We start from the raw sequence: 24,133 nt of genomic DNA, 5'->3' as shown, positions 1-24,133 counted from the left end.
CCCAATAATGATGGCAGAGCGGATGCTCAATAAACATGTATTAAGGAGCAAATGAAGCTCAATCCGAGCTTTCATTTGGGCTGAAGTTTTTAATGTCAATTTTTCTGCTCAGAATCAAGTCATAAGAAGAGAGAGAGAGAAAAAACCCTACAGAGGTGTTTCCGTCTAAGAATGTAGATAAAAAGCAGGTTTGGCTTTCATCTATCCACTTGTTCAACCTGCCCTACAAGTCCTCTTAAATCCTGCCCAATCTGTTTTGCTTGGGCAACCTACAAATGCTTTTTTCTTTTTCTTCCCTGGCACAAATGACTAGGGCAATTGTCTGTTGTTGGCACGTATTGTGGTATGACCACATGTTTAAGAATCATGAAACCCTACGTAAGAAATCAGTCCCCAACAACCTTTGCTGGAATCAGCAGGCTCATTCCTGCGGCAGCACCATGGTGCCACCAAGTGGACAGTTTTTGAACAGTTCAACCCATCGTGAAGTGGCAAATCATTTTGGAACTGGAGCATTTGTAGCAAGCTCCTTAAGCGAATTGCAGATTTTATACTCTGCCTTCTTATACCTTGGATGTTTGATAAATTCTAATAATTGCTTCCTTTACGTTTCTTGAAATTTTGTTCTCTTTAACTCCTACTGGTGATTTCTTTAAGAAAACTCCCAAGAGCATTTATGACATACGATAACACGGGTGCTTACCTTTTATTTCACTATATTTTGAGAAAAAATAAGTTCCTCATTATCTTTGGGTGAACTCTTAAAGGCTTAATTCTATTTCCTAGAGAGATCTACTTAAAGGGGAAGAAAGCTTGCTCATGCAGTATGCATGATGCCTGTGTGTCGTTTTGATGTTTGAGATTTTTTTGGAGTTAATCTCATAATCTAGTATTCAGAACAGCAAACAAATGGTGCTGGAACAATTGGGCATCCACATACAAAAAAATGAACCTCAACTCTTATCATGTAGCATAGACCAAAATTAACTTGAAATGGGTGCGATTATCACAAACATCCCGAGCCTCAGCTGACTGCCCAACTTGAGAAAATCCTTGAAGAAAGAAGACAACTGTCGTACACCTTTCTCTCTCCTACTGGCCTGAGGCTAAAGATATCTTATCTGCATTTTCCTCAGTAAAGGCCCCCTACAATGAATTTTCTTTCTTTAAAAAAAAGTATTTGCTCAATTTAATATTTAATTTTTCTAAAAGTCTATCTTGGCTCTATATAATTTAGGTCAGTGTATATTTTTGTTCTATATGAGAGGATTGGAAACTTTTTGAATTTATATATCATAAATAACTCATAAAATGTAGGCGAGTGCACCGAACTAACAGCCAGGAGATCTGAGGTCTGATCCCAGCTCTGTTAGTAACGGCCAGCGCGGCCACATTCAAGACACTTCAGACTAGATCTCTTAGTTTCCACATTTGTTAGGTGGTTAGTGTCCTCCCTTTTCAGAGTTTGCATATTTATACGTTTTCTTTAATGGGCATGAGTTGTACTGTAATAAGGAAGTTGGGAGGATCTCTTAGGTTTTTTCCTGTCTTTTGTTGGATGTGTTCCATGATTGTGTGTATTTGCAAGTTAGGATCCTCACAATATGAACTCCTCATTTAAAGGCTGTCATTCTTTAGACTGATTCTGATGAATACTTATGGAAGATTTCTCAGAGCTATATATTTCTTTCAAATTTGCTAAATGCAAATTACAATAAATGTATTTCTATATTTTGGCCAAATTTCAAGTTTGTTTCAGCAAGAGTGTAAGCACTACATGCCCTAAATGTGCCATCTGAAAACACCACTACGGTTTTCCATAAAGCAGGAGGAAGATTAGCCTCAGTGTACTGTGTCTTGGGCCACCACGCCAGAGAATTACTGAGGATCTATGAGTGGCAAGTTACTGTAAGGAGGCATCAAAATGTAGTGGAGAAGCATTGGACAAGCAAGCAGAAGCCTTGGGTTTCAGCCTGAATCTTAGATGGTGACCTCTAAGCACCTGATTATGGAGAAAATCGCTTCATGTGTCTGAGCCTCTGTTTCCTTATCTGCAAAATGGTGATAATAAATCCTGCTGAACACATTTGGTTCTTCTAGGGTTCAAGGTACATCCTGAAAACTCGGAAAGGTAACTATATCTGTCATTTAGTAGGAAGAGCCTACGGAGGTTAGGAAGGTGGGGGATGCAGTAGAAGGATCAAGGATGATTTAGAACCAGAAACAAAACGCGATGCAGCCCCCTTGTGGTGCTGTCAGAACCATCAGCTCTTCCGTGTGCCCCTCTCCTTCCTGTGGGAATGAGGGGGACAGACATGACCTACCGTTCATGATCCATTTAGTGCGGATAAGAAGAAGGAAGAGTAGTTGGATGTCACCGTCTAAGGATCAACAGAACAATAGAAGAACGAGGGGAAGAAATAGGGCTGGAGAGGAGGGAGATGGAATTAACACTACACTATCACTTGTGGCAAGTCAGACACCCAGCGTATGCTATCCTTTTACGCACAGGGATGGCTTCTGGGTTCCCAGGGGTAGGAATAGAACCTTCAGTTGATGAATATAAAATAATCATTAAAAAAGTGAAACAACCAAAAAATGAGGAATGTTCTATTACAAAAAAAAGAGAGGAGGATTCTATTCTTAAAAATTGTCAATATCATAAAAGACAAAGAAAGGGTGTGGAAACATTCCAGATTAAAGGATGCTAAAGAGACCTGACAGCTACTTGCAATAGCTGATCTAGGCTGAATCCCATACTCGGGGAGGTGAAACGATGCTGTAAAATATTATTGGGTCAATTGATGACATTGGGATAGGGATGACAAACGAGATGAAAGTACTATACCAATGCCACATTTACTAAAGTTGAAAGCTATACTATTGTTATGTAAGCAAATACCTGTATTCTTAGGAAATACTGAAATATATAGGGGTGATGGGCTATAATGCATGTAACATCTCCAACTGGTTCAGGAAAGAAAATTCAGCGACAGAGAGGGAGAGAGAAAAGAAAGAGGGAGCAAATGGGGTAAAACGTTACAAATAGATGATCTGGGTGAAAGGTATCAGGGTGTTCTTTGCTCTATTGTTATTTGGGCAACGTTTCTGTAAGTTTGAATTTATTTCCAAATAAAGATTTTAAAAGGAGAAAGAAATATTTTAAGGAGGACCTCTATTCATTAAACATTCTCATCATTATTTTTAGTTATTATAATAACATTTAACATCTGCATGGCTTCTAACCACTTACAAAATACTTTAACATATTTTATTTTATTTAACATATTTTATTTTATTTAATCTTCATTAAGAAAGCCTCATTTTACAAATAAGGAAACTGAGAATCAGAGACCTCTTGAGAGACATTGGCTAAATCATCTTTGTATTTTCCCAGGGAGGGAAGGAAAGAAGGAAGGCGGGGATAATGAACTGATAGGCCCCAAATCACAAACCTAGAGTTGTACAAGCAGGACTGAGACTCAGAGCTCAGAACCTTTTCACTGCTTTGCAGTTATCAAACACCATAAAACACACTCAAATCTTAGACCAGGATTAACCATTATTTAATTCCTCTTTGATGCTTCACAAGTCACATAATCCTACAGTGCTGTAGGCTAACTTTTATGTATGCCATTTATCATCCTGTAGCTGAGGGAAATAACAGTTGAAAAAAATGTTAATCAAATCCTGGAAGAATGAGACTATCCTGTAGTAACCCCCAACATATTGCTTTCAGCAGTGCTGCTATTTAACCTAATAAGATAAAATTATTTTATGTAGACATTTTACTTACACACGAGAAGGAAAGAGATGTTATCAAGATATCTATACTGCTTATTTTGGTGGCAAACCTTACCCCGAATATGAAATTTTGTGTTTTGTTATTTCGAGCACTTCCAACATTTTTATTTTTCATTTTCAGCATTTAAAGCAAAAATCCTAGATAGCTAAAGGAGTTTATTCTCACAGGTGAAGAAGAGACATGTTACCACCAGCAGAAATGGATTCTGGGAATTGGTAATTAATCCTCTTTGTTTTAATTGGTGCCAAGTATTCTTGGTTTCTTTTTGAAGTTCAAGAAGTTACACTAATTAAAAGCAATAGAAGCACATAGATGAAGAAACACAGGAGTGTTAAGAACAAGAATGAAATCCTAGACTGCTAATGCTGGGAAGGATTACCTGGTGGAAGTGGACCTATAGGGGTGATGAAGAAAGTCTGGTATCAGTGGCAGCCGTGGGAATAGATTACGACCAGGTTTACTTTCATGCCTGGGCCTTTAGTCAGCCTGTATTGACATATCTCGTATTATGTGAACAATGAATCTAATTCTGGATACTCATGTGTAGGGAGATGTGATACAGTAGGGAGACGAAAAAGGTGTCACTCGGGGAGGACAGCTGGCCATCTGAGAAAGCCTGAAAGGTGATTAGACAACTGATTGTTGCTTATTAATCAACCTTCAATGGGCCGTCCTTTGGGACAAAGAGACATGGCTTATGACTTCTCAATTTGCATTCAGCTCTCCATCCCTTCTCTGATATGTTGTATTACCTTGTTCATCAGTAAATTAAAAATCAGATGTACTGTGATTCTTAATGCTTAACCAAAAGAAAATGTTTTAAGCAGTTATCCTCATACAGATTCCCATTTGCATAATTTATAGCAAGAGAACCTTCTCCTGTGAGTTATCCGTCCTCCGTGAGCGCTCAATTTTGTAGATGAGAACCTCATGCTAATATGAGCGGACAGGCCTATAGGCTTCATTTTAGGAAGAGCAAACTTACTCCTCAGTTCTTTATTCAGTAGATTTTTGTTGAGCACTACTGTATGTCATGGATTGAAAGTTCAAAGATGAATAAGGCCGACTCCCTGCTTTTATAATTGGGGAAATGGATAATTAAACAGATGGTCACAAAAAAATGATATGCACTAAGATAGGATAGGGTGAGCACGAGGTTCTGTGGAAGAATTTGTGATAGGCACCACTTAACCCACTCTATGACAGACACTTAACCTGTTTGTGAATCAAGGAAGGTTCTGGGGAAGAAGATAGCTAAGCAGAGCATTGAAGGACACATAAAGGTTAGGCAGAATAAGGAACAGAAGGGAAGAAGGGAATTCCAGGCAGAGGGGCTAAAACATGCAAAGGTCAGGAGGCAAAAGAAAGCACGATTTGGGAGACTGCAAAAAGTCGGTATAGCTGGAGCTAAGGAAGGGTCAGATAATGAAGGTCCTCAAGAGAAATTCCAAGAAGTTTGGATTTTATACCGATGGTTTTAAGATAAAGTTGAAGGGTTTTAAATAGACATAATATGGTTGAGTGTACAGAGAACGGATTGACATGCAGGTGAGTCTGGAGGCAAGGATTCTAGCTGGGAGGCTACTGTGACAGTGCGAGCTGGGGAAGCATGATGGGCTGGAGAGCCACAGTGCAAATCGCCAACATGGCGCACCTTCCTACAGCTGTGTGGTGTGGATCGAAAGTTTGCTGAGAAAGAAGACATGGGGTGGAGGAATTTAGAACCCATCTGTGCTCTCTGCCCTTTTAAGAATTGTTAAATCATGTCATCTTCATTTTCAAAGAATCACACACTCAGAATAGTGTGGTCTAAATGACGTAATTTGATGGAAGAAAAAGTCGTGTTATTCAACACTGAAACACTGAGTACCAACAGATGGATGAAACAAGCTAGGGGCATTATCAGAGTTGTGAAATTTCACTAATAATTGTGATTATAACCTTTCATGTTCATTGTGAATTCTACATGGAGTATCTGCAAATATATACATTCAAAGTTTAGACATAAAAAATTGTTCCTTTATTAATTCTTAGTTTTAGAATCAAGAAGACTGTGCCATGTTCATTTTGGCAGATTCAGTGCCTCAAACAGGGATGGCCATACAGCAAGTGCTTAACAGGTGGTCGAAAGTCAAGAATTAAAAACACACTGACTAAAATTGATTTTCTACGACCTTTGATGATTTTCATGAAAATTCTAAGAAATTTCTTTAATATCAAACAAATATTAATTGGAAGTAAAATAAATAAATACCATGTTCATTTGGGATAACGTAGCTTCGGATGTGTTTAATAAAATTTACAAAAAAGCTGTGGGAATTGTGTGGGCGTAACTGAGTGAGGAATTTGGTCTTTTGTAATTCTGAGCTATTTGAAATGAGAAGGGTTGAGTAGTTAAAAAAAATGGATGGGAGGAGCTGGGGGTTTAATGGCACCCCACAATTTTCTTCTCATGGCTGTGACTACAGAAAGAACATTTTCTAATTTCCTCGAATGCTCACAAAGATGATTCCAGACCAAGGACTGGGGGAGCCTTTGAAGGTAAGAGTTGGAAAAGCCTTATATGGATATGTAGACCTCAATTATGTCCAAATTAAAACACAAACTATAACACATATATTAATTTATATAATGATAAACTATAATTTATATAGTTTTAGTTTTAAGAAAAATCATATTACATACCTTTTAAATGTTAGTACTCCATTTTTCCTGGTCCTTTTGAATGATGCTTTTATAACATAAAACCTTTATTTTTGCAATAAAAACAAAACTTCACAGTGAGCGGAGTGCAAATTACACATCTATACCCTTAGACAACAACATAGTCATGAAATTATATTACACAAACCAAATTTCTTACTAAATGCACGCTGGTATTTCCTTTGGCATTTATTTCTTTGTATTTTAGTCATGTAGACAAGGACAAATATTCTCATGGAGACTCCTTACTAGATATTTAATGGAGATCAATCGCTGCTAACGATGTCTGCACTGCACCTTACACCCAGAACATTTGCCTTGAAGTCTGTTATTCCACAATGCCTTCTTTTTTTTTTTTGCTGTTATAGGATGTAATTTTGTTTAGTTTTAAATTTAAGTTTCATTCATCTAAGGAGCTCTTTTCCATTTTGTTTTTCTGTTGCCCATCCTATGCCTTAGTTTATTTAACAAGAGTTCTAAGTGGGGAAAATGGAGGATTTGGGTTTAAGAGGAGATCCTGGGTCTTGCATTTTCCTGTTGGTGGCAGCACTGCCTTTGCTTTCTGTGTCCAGTACAAGGAGGGCATGAATGGGACGCAGTCACTCCCGAATGGAGCATTTAGGAGACCTCTGAGGACCGAATGTTTTCAATCAATCAGATGAACAAAAATGAAACTATCATATTTGTACAGTAAAGCAACCTCATTCTAAGAAAACCAAATAAGTTAAATTTACAAAAACAAATTTTGATTTAGGGATGGTGTATTTACAAAAAACTGCAAAATCCTTCAAATAGTGAGATTTCTATTGAATTTAAATTTTGATACTGGCATTTAAAATTCTTACTTAGGCACACCACAGTAGAGCACACTGAGCCTTGTATGGTAATAGAAAGCTTTGCATTTTGTAGGCTTTTGCAGTTCTCAAAGCCTGTATTGCGCCTCATCTCATTTGCATCCTCTCCCAACTGTGTGCAATGTCCCCAGCAGAGTGACACAGCCTGTAACTTCTAATCCAGCACCACTTTCACAAAACTCCATTCCTAAAGGGGGTTTTTCGCTTGTTTGTTTTTTTTTTTTTGAAGGCATATGTCTATTGCAAATAACATATAATTGTTTGGGACACCAGTCCGTATTAAAATATTGTATTTAGTGCAGAATATCGCAATATGTCTTTTAAACTCTTAAATAATGGACATTTCGTATCACATTTAAAAATAACTTCCCTTTTATTTGAAAATGTTTTAAGCAAATCTATTATAGCTACATATGGTAAATTCAGGATAGATGCCAATCTTCTTAATAAGTTAATGAATATTTGATTGATATTTCAGCCTACATTCTGGAGTAATAATTTGACATTACTTCTCTCTATAATGAAAATTATTCACTCGTCAGTTTATGCCATGCCCAGTGATTTCTTTTGAGGAAATTATAAGCATGCCTTTGATCCAATAGTTTAAAGAAATATGCATAATACACAAGCAGAATAAGTAGAATTCTCCCAGCCCTTGGGTCCTTTCAAGCTATCTGCTCGTCAGTCCGTCCACCTGTCCAGGCTTCTCCTCTCCTCCAGCGTCCTATTTCACCTTGGCTACCCTGAGGTGCTGTCCCATTTTCCAAAACCACTCTCATCTCCAGGCTCCACCACCCACGATCAAACTTCTATTTCAATTGAGACTTTGCTAGCTGGTTGTTTAAAGAGTAGCAATTAAACCAATTCATACCAATAGGTGCAGTAATCTTTATAAGGGTACATTTTAGAAGAATAAGTTTTTAAGCCAAAAAATGAAGCTATAATAACAGAATTCCACACCAGTAAAGATGTGTTTGAGCCAGGGATCTTCCAGGTACTTATTAAGTGGAAGTCTATTTCTCATTCTAATTCTATCTAGATCTTTCGAAAAATGAGAAAGCGTTTATTGGGCTAAAAGCTAACAATTTACTTATGAACTGGTGCCATGCTTGGTCAAGCTCTGCTTGTGTCTGACAGCCTTGTAAATGGTTAAGCTGCCATGTATTTTACTCAAGAGAATCTCAGTAATTTAATTTATCACCTTCCTTCTCTGATATGAATGAAGGAGGTGATTAATGTGGAATTTGCACCAGAGAGATATGAAGGGCGGTTTCTGTCTTCTGCCGGCTGCGTGGCCTTGGGCAAGTTACAGAACCTTTCCGAGCCGCAGCTTTCATATTAACCTTATGGTTTTGATGTGTGTGATTCCTGCACAGGGAAAATCATTAATATTCCCAAATATGTATATAACTTTAAAGCAATTTGGATCAGAGTCTCATTGTTGCTATTGTTGTTGTTTTCAGCTGGTCAAAATAATTCTAAAGTTAATATGGAAGAAAAAGTGCACAAATGTTGTCAAGAAATTTATGAGAAAACACCCAAATAGCAAAGGGGAACCAGATATTAAAACTTCCAATATGGCCTATTTTTATTTTACAATAAAAATAATACGAATATTGGCTCAAGAATGAACAAATTGATGAATGAAACAGAACAGAGAACACAGAAACCAATTCAAGTATTTTTTTTTTTTTTTTTGAGGAAGATATGCCCTGAGCTAACATCTGCCACCAATCCTCCTCTTTTTGCTGAGGAAGACTGGCTCTCAGCTAACATCTGTGCCCATCTTCCTCTACTTTATATGTGGGACGCCTACCACAGCATGGCTTGCTAAGTGGTGCCATGTCCACACCTGGGATCCAAACTAGCGAACCCCAGGCCGCTGAAGCGGAACATGTGCACTTAACCGCTGAGCCACCAGGCCAGCCTCACAAGTATTCTTTAAAACAAGAATGTAGGATGTGGTGATACTTACATTTCAATTTAGCGAGAAAAAGAATCACCTTACACACAGTGTTAAAGGAATGGAACATTCACCTGGAAGGAAGAAAAACAGAGTTGTAACTTACAACAAATACAAAGAGGATATTAGAGTATAATGAAGGAGACTGCTAATCTTGGGGGTAGGGGTATTCGCGGGCAAGACAGAAAAATCCACAAATCATAAAAAAAATGAACAAATTTGATTACACAAAAACCTAAAATTTCTGAATGGGAAAAGACACCATTACAAAGTTGAAAACCAAATAACAGACTGAAAAAGAATATTTGCAGAACATAGGACAAGGTGTTAATTTCCCTTATACACAATGAGTCCTGTGAATGGTTCAAAGAGAAGAAACATATCACAAAAACAGGTACACGAGATGATCTAGCAATTGTCAGATGAGGGACACCAATAGCCAATAAACATTTGAAAAGATGCTGTACCTCAGAGGTGGTAAGGGACAAGTATATTAAAGAAACAAAGAGATAATTTTCATGTGTCAGAGAGACAGAAATTTTAAAAAACTGATCAAATCTACTTTGGTAAAAATGTGGGAAAAATTGATACTTCTTGGGCACTACTGGTGAATGTATGAACTGCTAAAACATTTTTGAAAGTCATCTGGTAATATTAAATTTAAATGTGCATATCTTTGACCTAGAAATGCCACTTCTAGGAATCTAACTTACATAAATAAAAGCACGAGTTGTGAGGAAAAAGCTGACTGAAATTGCATATTGCTGCATTTGAAAAGGGGATATACCAAAATCCCGCAAATGCTCTGAATATCCACCAATAGAACAAGTATTGAATAGATTATTTATTTATACTAGAGAATATTAGGCATTCACATAGGTCTATACTCATTGATTTAGAAAAATATCCATGATACATTGTGAAGTGGAAAAAGCAAGGAGCTAAACAATATGTATAATACAATTGAATTTTTATAAAAAGACTCTGTGTTTAAACATAAAACTATGTAATATGTGGTGTGAGTGTGTGTGTGTGTGTGTGTGTGTGTGTAGGCAGAGAAAGACTTATGGAAGGATACATCCCAAAATGTTAGCAGAAGAATGGGATTGCATCAGGGGAGGAGACCATTAACTTTTTTTTTTTTTTTTTTTTGGTCAGGAAGATTGGCCCTGAGCTAACATCTGCTGCCAATCCTCTTTTTGCTTGAGGAAGATTGTTGCTGAGCTAACATCTGTGCCAATGTTTCTCTATGTTTTGTATGTGGGATGCCGCCAGATACAGTGGTGTGTAGGTCTGAACCCAGGATCTGAATCTGAGAACCCTGGGCTGCCAGAGCACAGCGTGAGAACTTAACCACTATGCCACCTGGTCAGTCACGACCATTAACTTTTTCTACCTCCACACTGCTTGAATTATTACACAAAGCCTTCATTACGCTTGTGGGTTGAATTGCACCCATCTCCCATTTGTATGTCGACATCCTAGCCCCCAGAACCTCAGAATGTGACCTTACTTGGAATTAGTTGCAGATGTAATTAGTTAAGCTAAGATGAGATCATACTGGAATAAGAGTCCTTATAAAAAGGAGGAATTTAGACACAGAGACAGACATGTGTGGAAGGAAGATGAGGTGAGGAGACACAGGGAGAAGATGGCCATGTACGAGCCAAGGAGAGAGGCCTGGAACAGCTCCTTCCCTCCCAGCCCTCAGAAAGAGCCAACCCAGCCCTCAGAAAGAGCCAACCACTGCTGTCAACACCTTGATCCCAGACTTCTAGCCTCCAGAATTGTCAGACAACAAATTCATGTTACACCACCCAATTTGCAGTACCTTGCTATGGCAGCCCTAACAAGTGAATACAATTACTATTGAAATTAGAAATCAATAAAGTATTTTCAAAAAAGGTGAGGAATGAAAAGAGCTGTGTTTTGTAAGTTTATGCATTCAAAAAACATTTATGAAATATCTATAATGTGCTAGATTATTTTATTAATTTACTTAACCTTTACTTTTACTTAATCTTCCAGAGGTGCCATAGGACAAGAGTGTCCACGTTTTACAGAAGTTCAGTAGCTTTTGCAGTGTCGCACAGTGACTCAGTTGCGGGGTAGGAATCCGGCTGACTTGAGCCCCTGTGCTGTAGCCGCTTTTCTGTGCTGAATCCAGTGTGAGAGCTTGATCTCTTCATTGTCCATTTTGAATCTTTAGTGAACATTCAGGAGAAAGTTAGTTCCTCCCTACCCCCGCCCCCATGGCTATAATGTCAACATGAGGCACAGAATAAAAATGCCAGAAGCACATCGCCCATCACATATGACACCAAAGTGGAATGATTTTATGGAATCTCCTTTTATTTTTTCACTTGGAAGGGAAAGACAGTGAACAATGGTTATAGCCTTTTCTTGGTTGTTCTCAACATTTCATGTTCATTTTTATCTTGCCAGTTGTCTAAGCTGGAGAGCTAAAAGATAGGAAGATGGAAGAAAGGAATAGTTCTGAAGTCATATGACTTAATCATAGGTGGTTTGGCTCCAGGAAATACATCAGAGTTTTATCAAGGATGAGTCCAACAGAAAATACCCGTGACCTTGTGATACAGACGTTATACTTTCCAAATATTCTAGTGTAGGGCAGAAGGTTTCTTTGTTGCTCTAATTACTTGGAAAGGGCATTCTGATTACCTTCTCTATTCTAGTGATGACAAGCATATTGGATGTTTATTATTTTATGCTATCATTTATGGCTAAACTCTTATTCATCCTTAACTTTCAGCTCAATTACCACTTTTTATTATACTGTCTCAGGTCAATTTGTTACACCCTCCTCTTTGCACCAGTAACACATTTTTACATACAGAATATATAATGTATTCTTAGCAGCATGTATTCACTTGTATTATATATGTATCAGAATCTCTCGCTAAATTGTAAATTTGTTAGGGTTTGAGACCTATGTTCTCAATGTTCATTAGCATCTCAGGACCTGGCATATAATAAGTGACTAAGAGAGCAGAGAGAATTACAGGTACAGGGTGGGTTAGGAATGGGATGGCAGAAAAGCACCTTCCTCCTCTGAACCCAAGACCACCTCATCATTCATCTTTGATACATGTACCACACCTCCAGTTGGCATGCTCACAACTCTGTGGTTTGCGGGCCATTCCCTCCTCCAAATGTACTCTCTTCTTCCCATCCTTCTTCTGTCTCCTCTCTCCTTGGCAAAATACAGTTCGTAGCAGTAGTAAAGGTACCATTATTAGTAGACGTAATGGCTAACATTTATAGAGCATTTATCGTGTCAGTATAATTCACATAAGTGTAGCTACGTGTATTTACATATACCAAATAATTTAGTCCTTAAAACAAATCTCTTAGATATTGTAGTATTATTAGCCCCACTTAATAGATGATAAAACTAAAGTACAAAGAGATTAATTTGCCCGAGCTCACATAGCTCATAACTGGTAGAGCTATAATTCAACCCAGGCAATCTGGTTCCAGAGCCTGTGTTCTAAATCACTATGTCTTCTTAACCAAGGAAATCAAACCTGTAATTGATAGTGTGGTAGAAAAAGGGAATAATTAAAAGATTATAGATATATATAGTATCTATATTTAATTATTTTAAATTAAAACATATAAATGTCACATTTAGTTGTCAAACTTTAGCGTAGGGCCAAGGCTTTTTCTTTGAGATAGTGTCTGCTGATTGAAGTTTCTTATAGTTCATCTTGCATTATCTTTGTCCTTTTTGCATTATTCTACAATCTCTAGTTTTGATTTCATTAAAGAGGAAGAGAAACTTAAGGGCACTTGCAAAGTAATCTGCGTGCAAAATTTATCTAGACGTTTACAATTTTCTTCCAGTTATTTGTAAGTGTCTTACTCACACCTAATGCAACAAAAATTTCAATTTTTTTATAGTGACTAATTTATGGAGCCTTTCCAAAGCATTCATTTTTACAGATCAACACTTCTCTTCCTTTTCATGCTGAAAGAATTGGTTTACATAATATTTAATTTGACTGAGTAATTACAATAAGTACAATGGGCATAAACACTGGGGAATCAATGCTTCTGACCCTTTAAAAAATTTACTATTTATTTATAGTTTTATTAAAATTTTTTATTGAACATTGGTTTATAGCATTATATAAATTACAGCTGTACATCGTTATATTTTGATTTCTGTGTAGACTAAGTCATGTTCACCACCCAAAGTCTAACTGCCATCAATTACCATATACATGTGTCTTTTTACCCCTCCCCCATTCCCTTCTGGTAACCATCGATCTATTCTCTATGTCTATGCATTTGTTTGCTGTTGTTGTTTTATCTTTCACTATGAGTGAAATCACATGGTATTTGGCTGTCTTCATCTGACTTATTTTGCTTAGCATAACGGCCTCAAGATCCATCTACGTTGTAGCAAATGGAAAGACTTCATCTTTTTCATGGCCTAGTAGTATTCCTCTGTATATATTATACCGTATTTATCCATTCATCTGTTGATGGGCACTTAGGTTGTTTCTAAGTCTTGGCTATTGTGAATAATGCAGTAATGAATATAAGGGTGCATATATCTTTTTGAATTAGTGTTTTCCTGTTCTTTGGATAAACACTCAGAAGTGGAATAGCTAGATCATATGGTAGATCTATTCTTAAGTTTTTGAGGAACCTCCATACTGTTTTCCATAGTGGGTGCACCAGTTTGCAGTCCCGCCAGCAGTGTACGAGGGTTCCCTTCTCTCCACATCCTCTCCAACACTTGTTATTTCTTGTCTTCTTCATAATAGCCCTTCTGGCTGGTGCGAGGTGATGTCTCATTGTACTTTTGAGTTGCATTTCCCTAATAATTACAGATGTTGAACATCTTTTCATGCACCTGTTCACCATCTGTATATCTGACTCTTGATAAGCACACAAGTCATCAGGTGAGAGGGGAAGCCTGGGCACTCCAGAAGGCAGTTACTATAACTAGCAACCAGTAGCCGTGGTTATCAGGCAGTATATTTACAGGGGGAATGGGAGTGTGGTCAATCTGCTGTTAACTGGAGTTGATTCAGCAAGTGCTAATGCATTTTGTGCCCTCTGAGGTCTCACTCAGCAATCCCCTCCACAGCAAGCCTTCTCTGGCTATCTCCCCACCTGACGCAGAGGTAATTTCTTCCTCTTCTATGACTCTACTGTATATTGTCTATGTTTCTATTATGTACTTATAATTTTGAAATGTAGGGGTTTTTTCAATTTTTTATTGTGATAAAATACACATAGCACAAATTTACCATTTTAATCATTTTTAAGTGTACAGTTCAGTGGCCTTAAATACATTCACGTTATTGTGCAATCATCACCATCCATCTCTGGAACTCTTCATCTTGCAAAACTGAAACTCTGTAGCCATTAAACAATAACTCTCCATTTCTGCTTCCCCTAGCCCCTGGCAACCACCATTCTATTTGTTTCTATATGATTTTGACTATTCTCGGTACCTCATACAAGTGGAATCACACTATGTTAGTTTTTTTTGTGGTTGGCTTATTTCACTTAGCATAATGTCCTCACGTTCTTCCATGTTATAGCATGTAGCAGAATGTCCTTCCTTTTTGAGGCTGAGTAATATTTCATTGTATGTATATAACACAGTTTGCTTATCCATTCATCTGTCCAGGGACATTTGGTTGCTTCTACATTTTAGATGTTGTGAATAATGCTGCTATGAACATGGATGTACAACTATCTCTTTGAGATCCTTCTTTCAATTCTTTTGGGTATTAAATGTAGTGTTTTTTTAATTAAAGGTAGCTCTTCTCCACTAGAATGGGAATTAAATTTTACATCTTTAGCGGAGAGCACATTTCCTGACACACAGCAATTTAATAAAGGCTTGTTAAATAAAACATACTCCACAGATAACTGGAGGTTTTATCAAAGAAAGACCAGCGCTATGATTACTAATTGTATGCATCTGTACTCTGAGAATTACTCAAACCTGAAGTAAAGCTGCTTTGTGAACTTTACATAATTTTTGTCCTAAAACACTTTAATTCTATGATGATTTCCTTTCCTCCTTTCTCTCTTTTTCCATAGGTAATTGTACACAGAACTGTAGAAAAACAACCTCAAACTATGAGGTTGATTTCATTTTTTTAACTGCAGATTCCTATATTTAAATTCCAGGTGGCAGAATTTTCCTAGGAAATCACAAATCACTATTAATTCTTGATGTCTCTTTATAAAGGAGTTTAAGTCTTCAGAATAAAACATGAAACCTCATATTTTCACTTGGCGTCTGACGCAGACGTTTTGGATAGCTACTGAATGTTTACAGCAGCTAACTGATCTTGCTGCCATTAAAAGATTCAATTTCCAACAGCTTAAAAGATTGTAAGAAACTGCTGAAGGGAGAGCATATATTTAAAGTTTTTAAAAAAAGAAAAAAAGAAATGCTTTGAAGCCACTGGCATAGGCACACCACAAACAATTTAGTGAAGAAACATTTCAATGGGGAAAAGGAACCAAATTTTGATGAGGTTGATCACAGTTGGGGCTGTTTCAGCTAGTGACGTCTATGTCATTAACAACCCGCTTAACGGGATGAGTCCCACAGTTTTTTCTCCTTCATGGCAATTATAAGGAAACTATATATTTTTGGCTTCAGTCATGATACATTAACTTAATTTTTACAATGACTTCCTTTAGGTACTTTTTTTTTTTTTTACAAGGGACGGTTTGAGAGAAAGGGAATGAAAAAGGATAAGATAAAAAAAAAACTCAAAAAAGCCCAGGAAATAACATAGCCTTGTACTTATGAGAATTCTTCCCTAAGAAAACCATTTTTTGGTGTGCATTTAGATTGTAGTTGTTGTGACAATTATTTTTCCATTTTAGTTTTACTGGGATGGGACAATATCTGTATCTTTGTAACTTGACATTTTATTATTTAGCAAAGGATATTACCAAGTAAACACATTTGTAAGGGGGAGGGTCTGGTTTTGGTAAGGTGTGTATGACCTCACTCAGGGAAACAAACTGATGGGACCATGGAGGTGACCAAGGCCTTCAGGGGCTCCCTCAGGTTCTCACTACAGAACACCCAAGAGGATAGTCTGCAAAGAGTCTTAATTTCTCTGCTCTCAAACTCAAATCCTATCAGAAGATTCCCTTAGCTTTCATTGTAAATACGCAAATCTGGAGAACAGTTGTATTTTATGGTATTTGTCAAAAATATCCCTGAGCAACAGCAAATTGGGTAATTTTTCTGGATTCCTTGTGTTACCTTCTTTCTAGCCAATGCTCCCATTCCCGCCCCCTAAACACCTGCACACACTGCCCAACAGTGACCGGAGAGGAAAGAGGAAAGGAGCATTTGTTTACAGAGCTTACATTCTAGTTGGGAGACAGGCAATAATAAATCAATACATGACACATGTCAGGTAGGAGGAAGTACTCTGAAGAAAATTAGATCTGGAATAGGGTCTAGAGGATGGTAAAGGCACATGGGTCTATAAATGGGCATTCAGGTGTGCATGCAGGCGTGTGTGTGTGCATGTGTGTGCATGTGTGTATTTGTGTGTTGGGAGTGTCTAATAAGGTGATATTTGAATCAAAACTGAAAGAATTAGAGGAGCGAGCTTTGTAATACCAACTTTAGGTTCGGGCAAGAGGGCAGCTTCCCTCTTGGGTTCTGCTCATTAGAGGGACCTACATATCACAACACACAAAAACAAATTTATTAAAGAATACATGGAAGCTTCAGTCACCCGGGGTCTGGCACTCAGTGCTGCCACAGCATAACTAATGACCCTAAACACCGCTTCTTGTGAGTACAATGGCTCAGCCCCCAGGGAAACTTCTGTCAAAAACTCTTGTGCTGTGACCTCAAAACAAAAGGCCTAATGCCGTGAGGGTGGGTAAGCTGTGCTGCTCTTGGTGTTGGAGAGGATACGAGTAAGAGAGGTGCCAAGATAAGAGAGATATTAATTGAATTGTCAAATTCCTCCAACCAGAAAGGAATAGATTCTTGCATAATGAAAAATTATTTCCCATTAGTGCTAAATGTCCATTTACTTCCTTCTCCTCCTGTTTTGATTTCTGGTTTTGGAGATACAAATTAATTTTATTTTTCACATTGACAATTAGATGGACATGGAACACTAAAATTGTGGATCATTTTATATGTATAAAAATATTTAGTACAATTTAAGTAAATTTTCCAAAAAGAAATAAAATTTCATCTTTGTTTAAACAATTATATTAACATTTTGATATTCATTAGTTATATTTATATTTTATCTTTTAATTTTAATACCTAATTTTGAAATCTTTACTATAACTTCTTTGAAAAACTGAAAAATAATTTTAATTTTTTTACTTTAATTTTTAACTTTTTCATTAGAATATATTCAAATCGTATGCATTTTAAATACAATTACATTTTATTTTTAATCCTTTAGATCAATATTGTCAACAAAATACATTATGTAAAAATCTTGATTATAAAAATTGTGATTTTGCTGAAATGAGAGTAAGAAAAATGTTTAATGGATTAAGACACAAAATAACTTATGAATTATGTATTTTACTACTCATTTAGGCATTGCTGTTCCATCAACGAAACATCCAGACACACAAAAAAATTAAGTTTAATAATCTTTGATATTTTGTCAACTATATCATATAATAACCGTAGCTTTACAATTAGAAAAAATTGTGACCACGAGAGTCTATTTGTCAAGGCAAGAGGATAGAGTACACTTTATCTGGGAGTTTGTTGTCTTGCTTTATCATCTGAAACATAAGATATAGAGTGTCTATTTTCACTTTTCCCTGGGCCCTTGAAATGTGAGGTTCAGGTCTAGAACTCTGCTAAGATCTGAGGAAAGAACATTCTGGGCTAAGGGAAGAGCAGGCACAAAGGCCTTAATGTGAAAACAAGAGTGGCATCTTTGAGGATCAGCAACAAAACCAGTTTCAGCTGGAATGAGTGAGCAAAAGGTGGAGCAGGGGAAACAAGAGAGAGGTAGGCAGGGACCAAATAATCTGGGTGCACCATTGTAAGAAATTTGGATTTTAGTTTAAGCCTGATAGGAAGCCTTTTGAGAACACATGGCCATTCCAAAATTTTTAAAAAAAAAATTTTTAATCACTCAGACTACTGTGGAGGAGCGGTACTGGAAACAGGAGGAGAGCCAGTGGTCTATTACAATAGCTCAGACAAACAATGATGCTGGCTTGAACTAGGAGATAGTGGGCGAGGTGGTGAGAGGTCACTGGCATTGGGATTTATTTTGAAATTAGAGTCAACAGGATTTGCTGATGAGCTGACTGTGGAATGTGAAGGCAAGAGGGAAGTCATGGTTCTCTCAAAGGTTAGTGAGTTGCTAAGATGGGAAGATGGGAGAAACTAGGTTTGGAGAAGAAAATCAAGAATATTTTCTTACAATAAATTTGAAACAGACAACCGAATGTCAATGTCTAGCGGGCAGCTGCACATCTGAGTTTAGAGCTCAAGAGAGAAGTCAGGCATGCTGGACAATCAGCACTGGGACTCAACAGCTGAAGATACAATTTAAAGTCTTGGAATGGATGCAATTGTCTAGGGAATGGATACAGATAGAGATGAGGATGGAGTCTTTCAAAATTTAAAAGTTGGGAAGAGGAGGAGGAGTCTCCATTACATGTTACCCTCTGCAGGAAGCCTTCTCCGACCATTGAAGCTAAGTTTTACCCCTTCTAGTTGACCCCAAACACTCTGAATTACTGACACCCATTAGTAACTCTTATGACATTGTATTGCAATCCCCTATTGCTCATCAACCTCCAAATTGTGAGCTTTTAGCAGAGAGAATTCTTGTCTTGTGTGCTCTTGATCCCAGCGCCTTGTGTAGTGTCTAGCGCCTATTAGTGCTCAATAAATATTTATTAAATAAACGAATTGTTTTAACATTTGTAAGAAAATTTGGGGATATTTAATAATTTTTATAATTAAAGGCATCAAAAAAGTATTCTTTTTTAAAAAGCCCCTAATTTTATTATTTTCTAATAACATAGTAATTTTTCCAATTAAAGCATCTCTTATTTTACTTTAGATAAATATATTTATCTAAATATATTTAGATAAGCAAAGTATTCAAAAAATTCATCATCTCAGGTATTGATGTTCATGATAGGAATACTCAATATTGTCAAGATGTCACTTTTTCCCAACTTGATCTATTGATTCAATGCAATCCCAATCAAAATCTCAGCAAGTTATTTTGTAGACATTAACAAACTGATTCTAAAGTTTATGTGGAGAGGCAAAAGAACCAGAATAGACAACACAATATTGAAGGAGAAGAACACAGTTGGAGGACTGATGCTACCTCACTTCAAGACTTACTACTTGATCCCCAAAAGCTATAGTAATCAAGACAATGTGGTATTGGCAAAAGAATGGACAAACAGATCAATGGAACATAATGAGAGCCCAGAAATAGATCCACATACATACAGTCAACTGATATTTGATGAGGAGCAAAGGCAATATAATGGAGAAAAAATAGTCTTTTCAAGAAATGTGCTAAAACAACTGGATATTCACATGCAAAAATATGAATCTAGACACAGATCTTACAACCTTCACAAAAATTAACTCAAAATGGATCGTATAATAAAATGCAAAGTGCAAAACTATAAAACTCCTGGAGGATAACAGAGGGGAAAATTTAGATGGCCTTGAGCAAGATGATGACTTTTTAGAAACAACACCAAAGTCATGATCCATGAAAGAAATAATTGATAAGCTGGACTGTAGTAAAATTAAAAATTTCTGCTCTGTGAAAAATACTGTCAAGAGAATGAAGTCAAGCCACAGAGTGGTAGAAAAAGTTTGTAAAAGACATATCAGATAAAGGACTGTTATCCAAAATATACAAAGAACTCTTAAAACTCAACAATAAGAAAGGAAACAATCCAATTAAAAAATAGGCAGAAGACCTAAATAGACACCTCACCAAAGATGATACATAGATGGCAAATAAGCATATGAGAAGATGCCCAACATCATATGTCATTAGACAAATGCAAATTAAAACTATAATGTGGTACCACTACACACCTATTAGAATGGTGAAAAGCCAAAACACTGACAACACCAAATGCTGGTGAGGATGTAGAGCAACAGGAACTCTCATTCATTGCTGGTGGAAATGCAAAATGTCACAGCCACTTCGCGAGACAGTTTGGCGGTTTCATATAAAACTAGATATACTCTTACAATATGATACAATGATTGCATTCTCTGGTATTTATCCAAATTTATACTCACACAGAAGCCTGCCCATGGATGTTTATAGGAGCTTTATTCATAATCGCCAAAGCCTGGACGTAGCCAAGATGTTCTACAGTAGTTGACTGGATAAACTGTGGTACATCCAGATAATGGAATATTAGTCAGTCCTAAACAGGAATGAGCTATCAAGTCATGAAAAGACACGGAAGAAACTTAAATGTGTATTACTAAGTGAAAGAAGCCAACCTGAAAAGGCTACATACTGTATGATTGAACTATATAACATCCTGGAAAAAGCAAACTGTGGAGACAGTAAAAAGATCAGTGGTTTCCAGGGGTTAACGGGGAAGGAGAGATGAATAGGCAGAACACAGAGGATTTTAGGGGTAGTGAAATATCTGTATGATACTATAATGGTGGATACATGTCATTATACATACACTTGTTAAAACCCATAGAATGTACACCACCAAGAGTGAACCTTAATGTAAACTATGGACTTTGGGTGTGAAGGATGTGTCAATGTAGGTTCATCGATTGTAACAAGTGTACCACTCTGGTGTGGGATGTTGACAGTAGGGGGTGTTGTGTGTCGGGGGGAAGAAGAGAATATCCGGGAACTCTGTACTTTCTACTTACTTTTGCTGTGTACCTAGAACTCCTTTAAAAAATAAAGTTTATTTAAAAAAAATCATTTTGGGTATCAGTGTCCCTCACTTCCTAATGTTCAGTGTCTTGAAAATCATTCCTTCAAATCTATGTATGTATACCTACAGATATGGTGGGAGGGTAAATCTAGTCCCTGGTACTCCATCTTGGCTGGAAGTGGAAGTACCTCTTTCCTAACATCTGTGTTGGTCTTACTTCTAAAATTCTATCAGAAGAAATGAATTACACACTTATTTTTAAAAACTACACCTTGGTATGTTTAAGCCAGGGAGGATAAATATAAATTCCTTTAAGAATGCTAATTTTAGGGAAACATGTAGAAACAGTACACTAATAGGCATCTCTAGGCGTTATGCCCAATTTCGTACGAGGCAGTCTTCAGTATCACCCCACTCTCTCAGGTGGTGCATTACGTGGCCTCCTCGTGCATTCCTTGGGGCCTCGAGAATCTCCAGAATTCCTTTCACATCCTACTTTACTCAGGTCTGTACTCTTTTTTGGTTCAGACAATCTACTCTAGACTGTGTCCTGCTCTTGGCTAATACATACTGGAGAGAGAATGGATATTGTTTGGTAAACGCATTGTGCCTGCATTTTAGTGGGCCTTCTATAAAGGATGTTCCAAAGCACAGCAACCACTCCAGTGATAGAAATTCTAGGTACTCTGGCAGGCTAGTGGAAGTGATATTTTTAGGCAGGTCAGAGTTTTGATGTTCCTGTATCATGCACATTTGGCTGGCTCCTAGTGTCCATTCTTTAGGGTCAACCTCATCGATAGACGCTTTTGGGTTTTTAAAAAAATTAATAACAATTAACTGGTTTCAACTTCTAAATTTCTCCACATTTCCTTTAAAAATAGCAACAGGTAAAAGCAAGTGATTATGGGGGCCAGCCTGGAGATGGAGCAGTTAAGTTCAGCGCACTCTGCTTCAGTGGGCTGGGTTCTCGGGTTCAGATCCTGGGCATGGATGTACACCATTTGTCAAGCCATGCTGTGGTGGTGACCCACATACAAAATAGAGGAGGATGGGCACAGATGTTATCTCAGGGCCACTCTTCCTCAAGCAAAAAGAGGAGGATTGGCAACAGGTGTTAGCTCAGGGCCAATATTCCTCAACAACAACAACAACAACAACAACAACAACAAAAGTAAATGATTATGTCATTCTTTCCATCCCCATTAGTCAAAGAGAATAGTCAAAGAGAAATGATGGCAGTTAACCACGGAACTTAAAGAGTCCAGGAGCATTTTTTCGTTTGTAAATGTCCTTGCTTTATGTACTTGAACACTGAAACTAGTTATCTGAAACCCATGAGGTTTTTCATCTATTTGAACCTTTTCTAATTTTAAAAATATGAAAGTGACATTCAAGTAACGCCTGAAAATTAGTGGAAGGGGCAGACTACTGGAAATCAAAACAATAAGGAAAAGTGAAATGGAGAGTCAGCAGTGAATAATCTGCTGAAAATTCACGATAGCATATCTTGAATTTCGCTAATTTGTTCACTAATTTGATAATATATTGTCTGAGCTTCCTGAATAAATGCAACTTTCCATTTTTGTGATAATCAAGTCATGGAAAAAAGAGGAGTTAGTCAGGAATGAATAACATTTCTTATATATAGCAATCAGGTTTGAGGTGTGTAGACAATACTGCAGCTTTGTCTTTGGTGTTGGGAATAGAAACATAAAACAAGTAGAGAGAGAGTCCTTGTCCTCAAATAATTTATAACCTACTTGAGTCAATTCCAAAGAAAAGTATCTAACCCAGCAGAAAATAAAAACATCGAAGCTGTACAAGCACACAACTATTTTTACTGGCTCACGCCCTCAGATCTTCCCATCCTTATCCAGAGGAGAGGATGACGATGCTTTTAACGTTAACTTACGAACAACACCTCAGAATGCAACGCTTTCAGATCCCAAGACTGAGGCTTTCATTGTGTCACTTGAACTGAAGTTCACTGTAATAAGAGACTAGGCTCACTGTGATGAGCCAACAACGACACGGATGAAGGAGTCTGGCAAAAGAGTCCTATATTTACACAAGTGGTTCTGCTTCATGACATCAGTGTGGTTATGTTTTACTCATTTCAAAGCAAGGGATGCTATGCTAAAGAAACCAGACCATTAGAGGAGAAAAATCTTTGTTTCATTTAAGAAATACATTTAAGTATATGAACAATATAATCCACGTGAAGAGTACAATGCATTTCCATTATATGAGTATTAGATGCTGATAGTATCCTGATTATTTCTAAGGGCAAGAGATTTTCATCTCTAAAAATAACTGTAGGCAGTCACTGTAGTTGCATAACTTTCCATTCTAATTTATTATTTGCTGTTGGAAGGCAAATTTATCTATTGTAACCTAAAGATGTGTTACAGGGTTATTTCATACATGGCAGATTTTCAAAGTCCTGCCATGATGACACTGATATAGTGCCACTACTCTGTTATAAGCTTTGTATATTATTTAAGTGTAACAAATACTTCATTCATTGCTTGCCCGAAACTTGCATTTGGTGACATTCTGGCTGCTGTGTTAATATCAGGTCTATTAAGCTGGACCTCATGGCCCATTACCCTTTCTTTAGATTTGACCCCATGAAGTTTAGGGGTCTTGAGCACAGTGTGAAAAAGCAAAGGGTTTCACTCTCACCCAAGGAGCTCATTAGGACTTTATAGAAACACAATAAATACTCACACAGTACTAACATTTGCACTGAGGGATGCTCACCAGACACACAGCCTGGTGTCAGAAGGTGTCCATTGTTCCCTTTATCCTGGCCTGCACACTGATTTAGCCCGCCAACTAAAGAGAGTGCTCATTTGTAATCTGGCATCTTTTTATTTGTAGGAA

At 37.3% G+C, this 24,133-nt stretch overlaps 1 long non-coding RNA gene across 3 annotated transcripts in view; it reads right to left on the bottom strand.

Moving 5' to 3' along the window:
* LOC111773966 (uncharacterized) overlaps window positions 1-24,133 on the bottom strand; it is a 75,351-nt gene that overhangs the window by 7,251 nt on the left and 43,967 nt on the right. For all 3 annotated transcript variants that reach the window (XR_011440049.1, XR_011440050.1, XR_002808722.2), the window contains exons 2-3: window positions 9,338-9,399; window positions 6,491-6,553 (exon numbers count right to left, since the gene is read on the bottom strand). This is a non-coding gene — a long non-coding RNA (uncharacterized lncRNA). The remainder of the gene's footprint in view (window positions 1-6,490; window positions 6,554-9,337; window positions 9,400-24,133) is intronic.

This window comes from Equus caballus, chromosome 6 (assembly GCF_041296265.1).
Source record: "Equus caballus isolate H_3958 breed thoroughbred chromosome 6, TB-T2T, whole genome shotgun sequence".
In the NCBI taxonomy this organism is placed as follows: Eukaryota; Metazoa; Chordata; class Mammalia; order Perissodactyla; family Equidae; genus Equus; species Equus caballus.
This window is presented reverse-complemented; position numbering and strand designations above follow the sequence as displayed.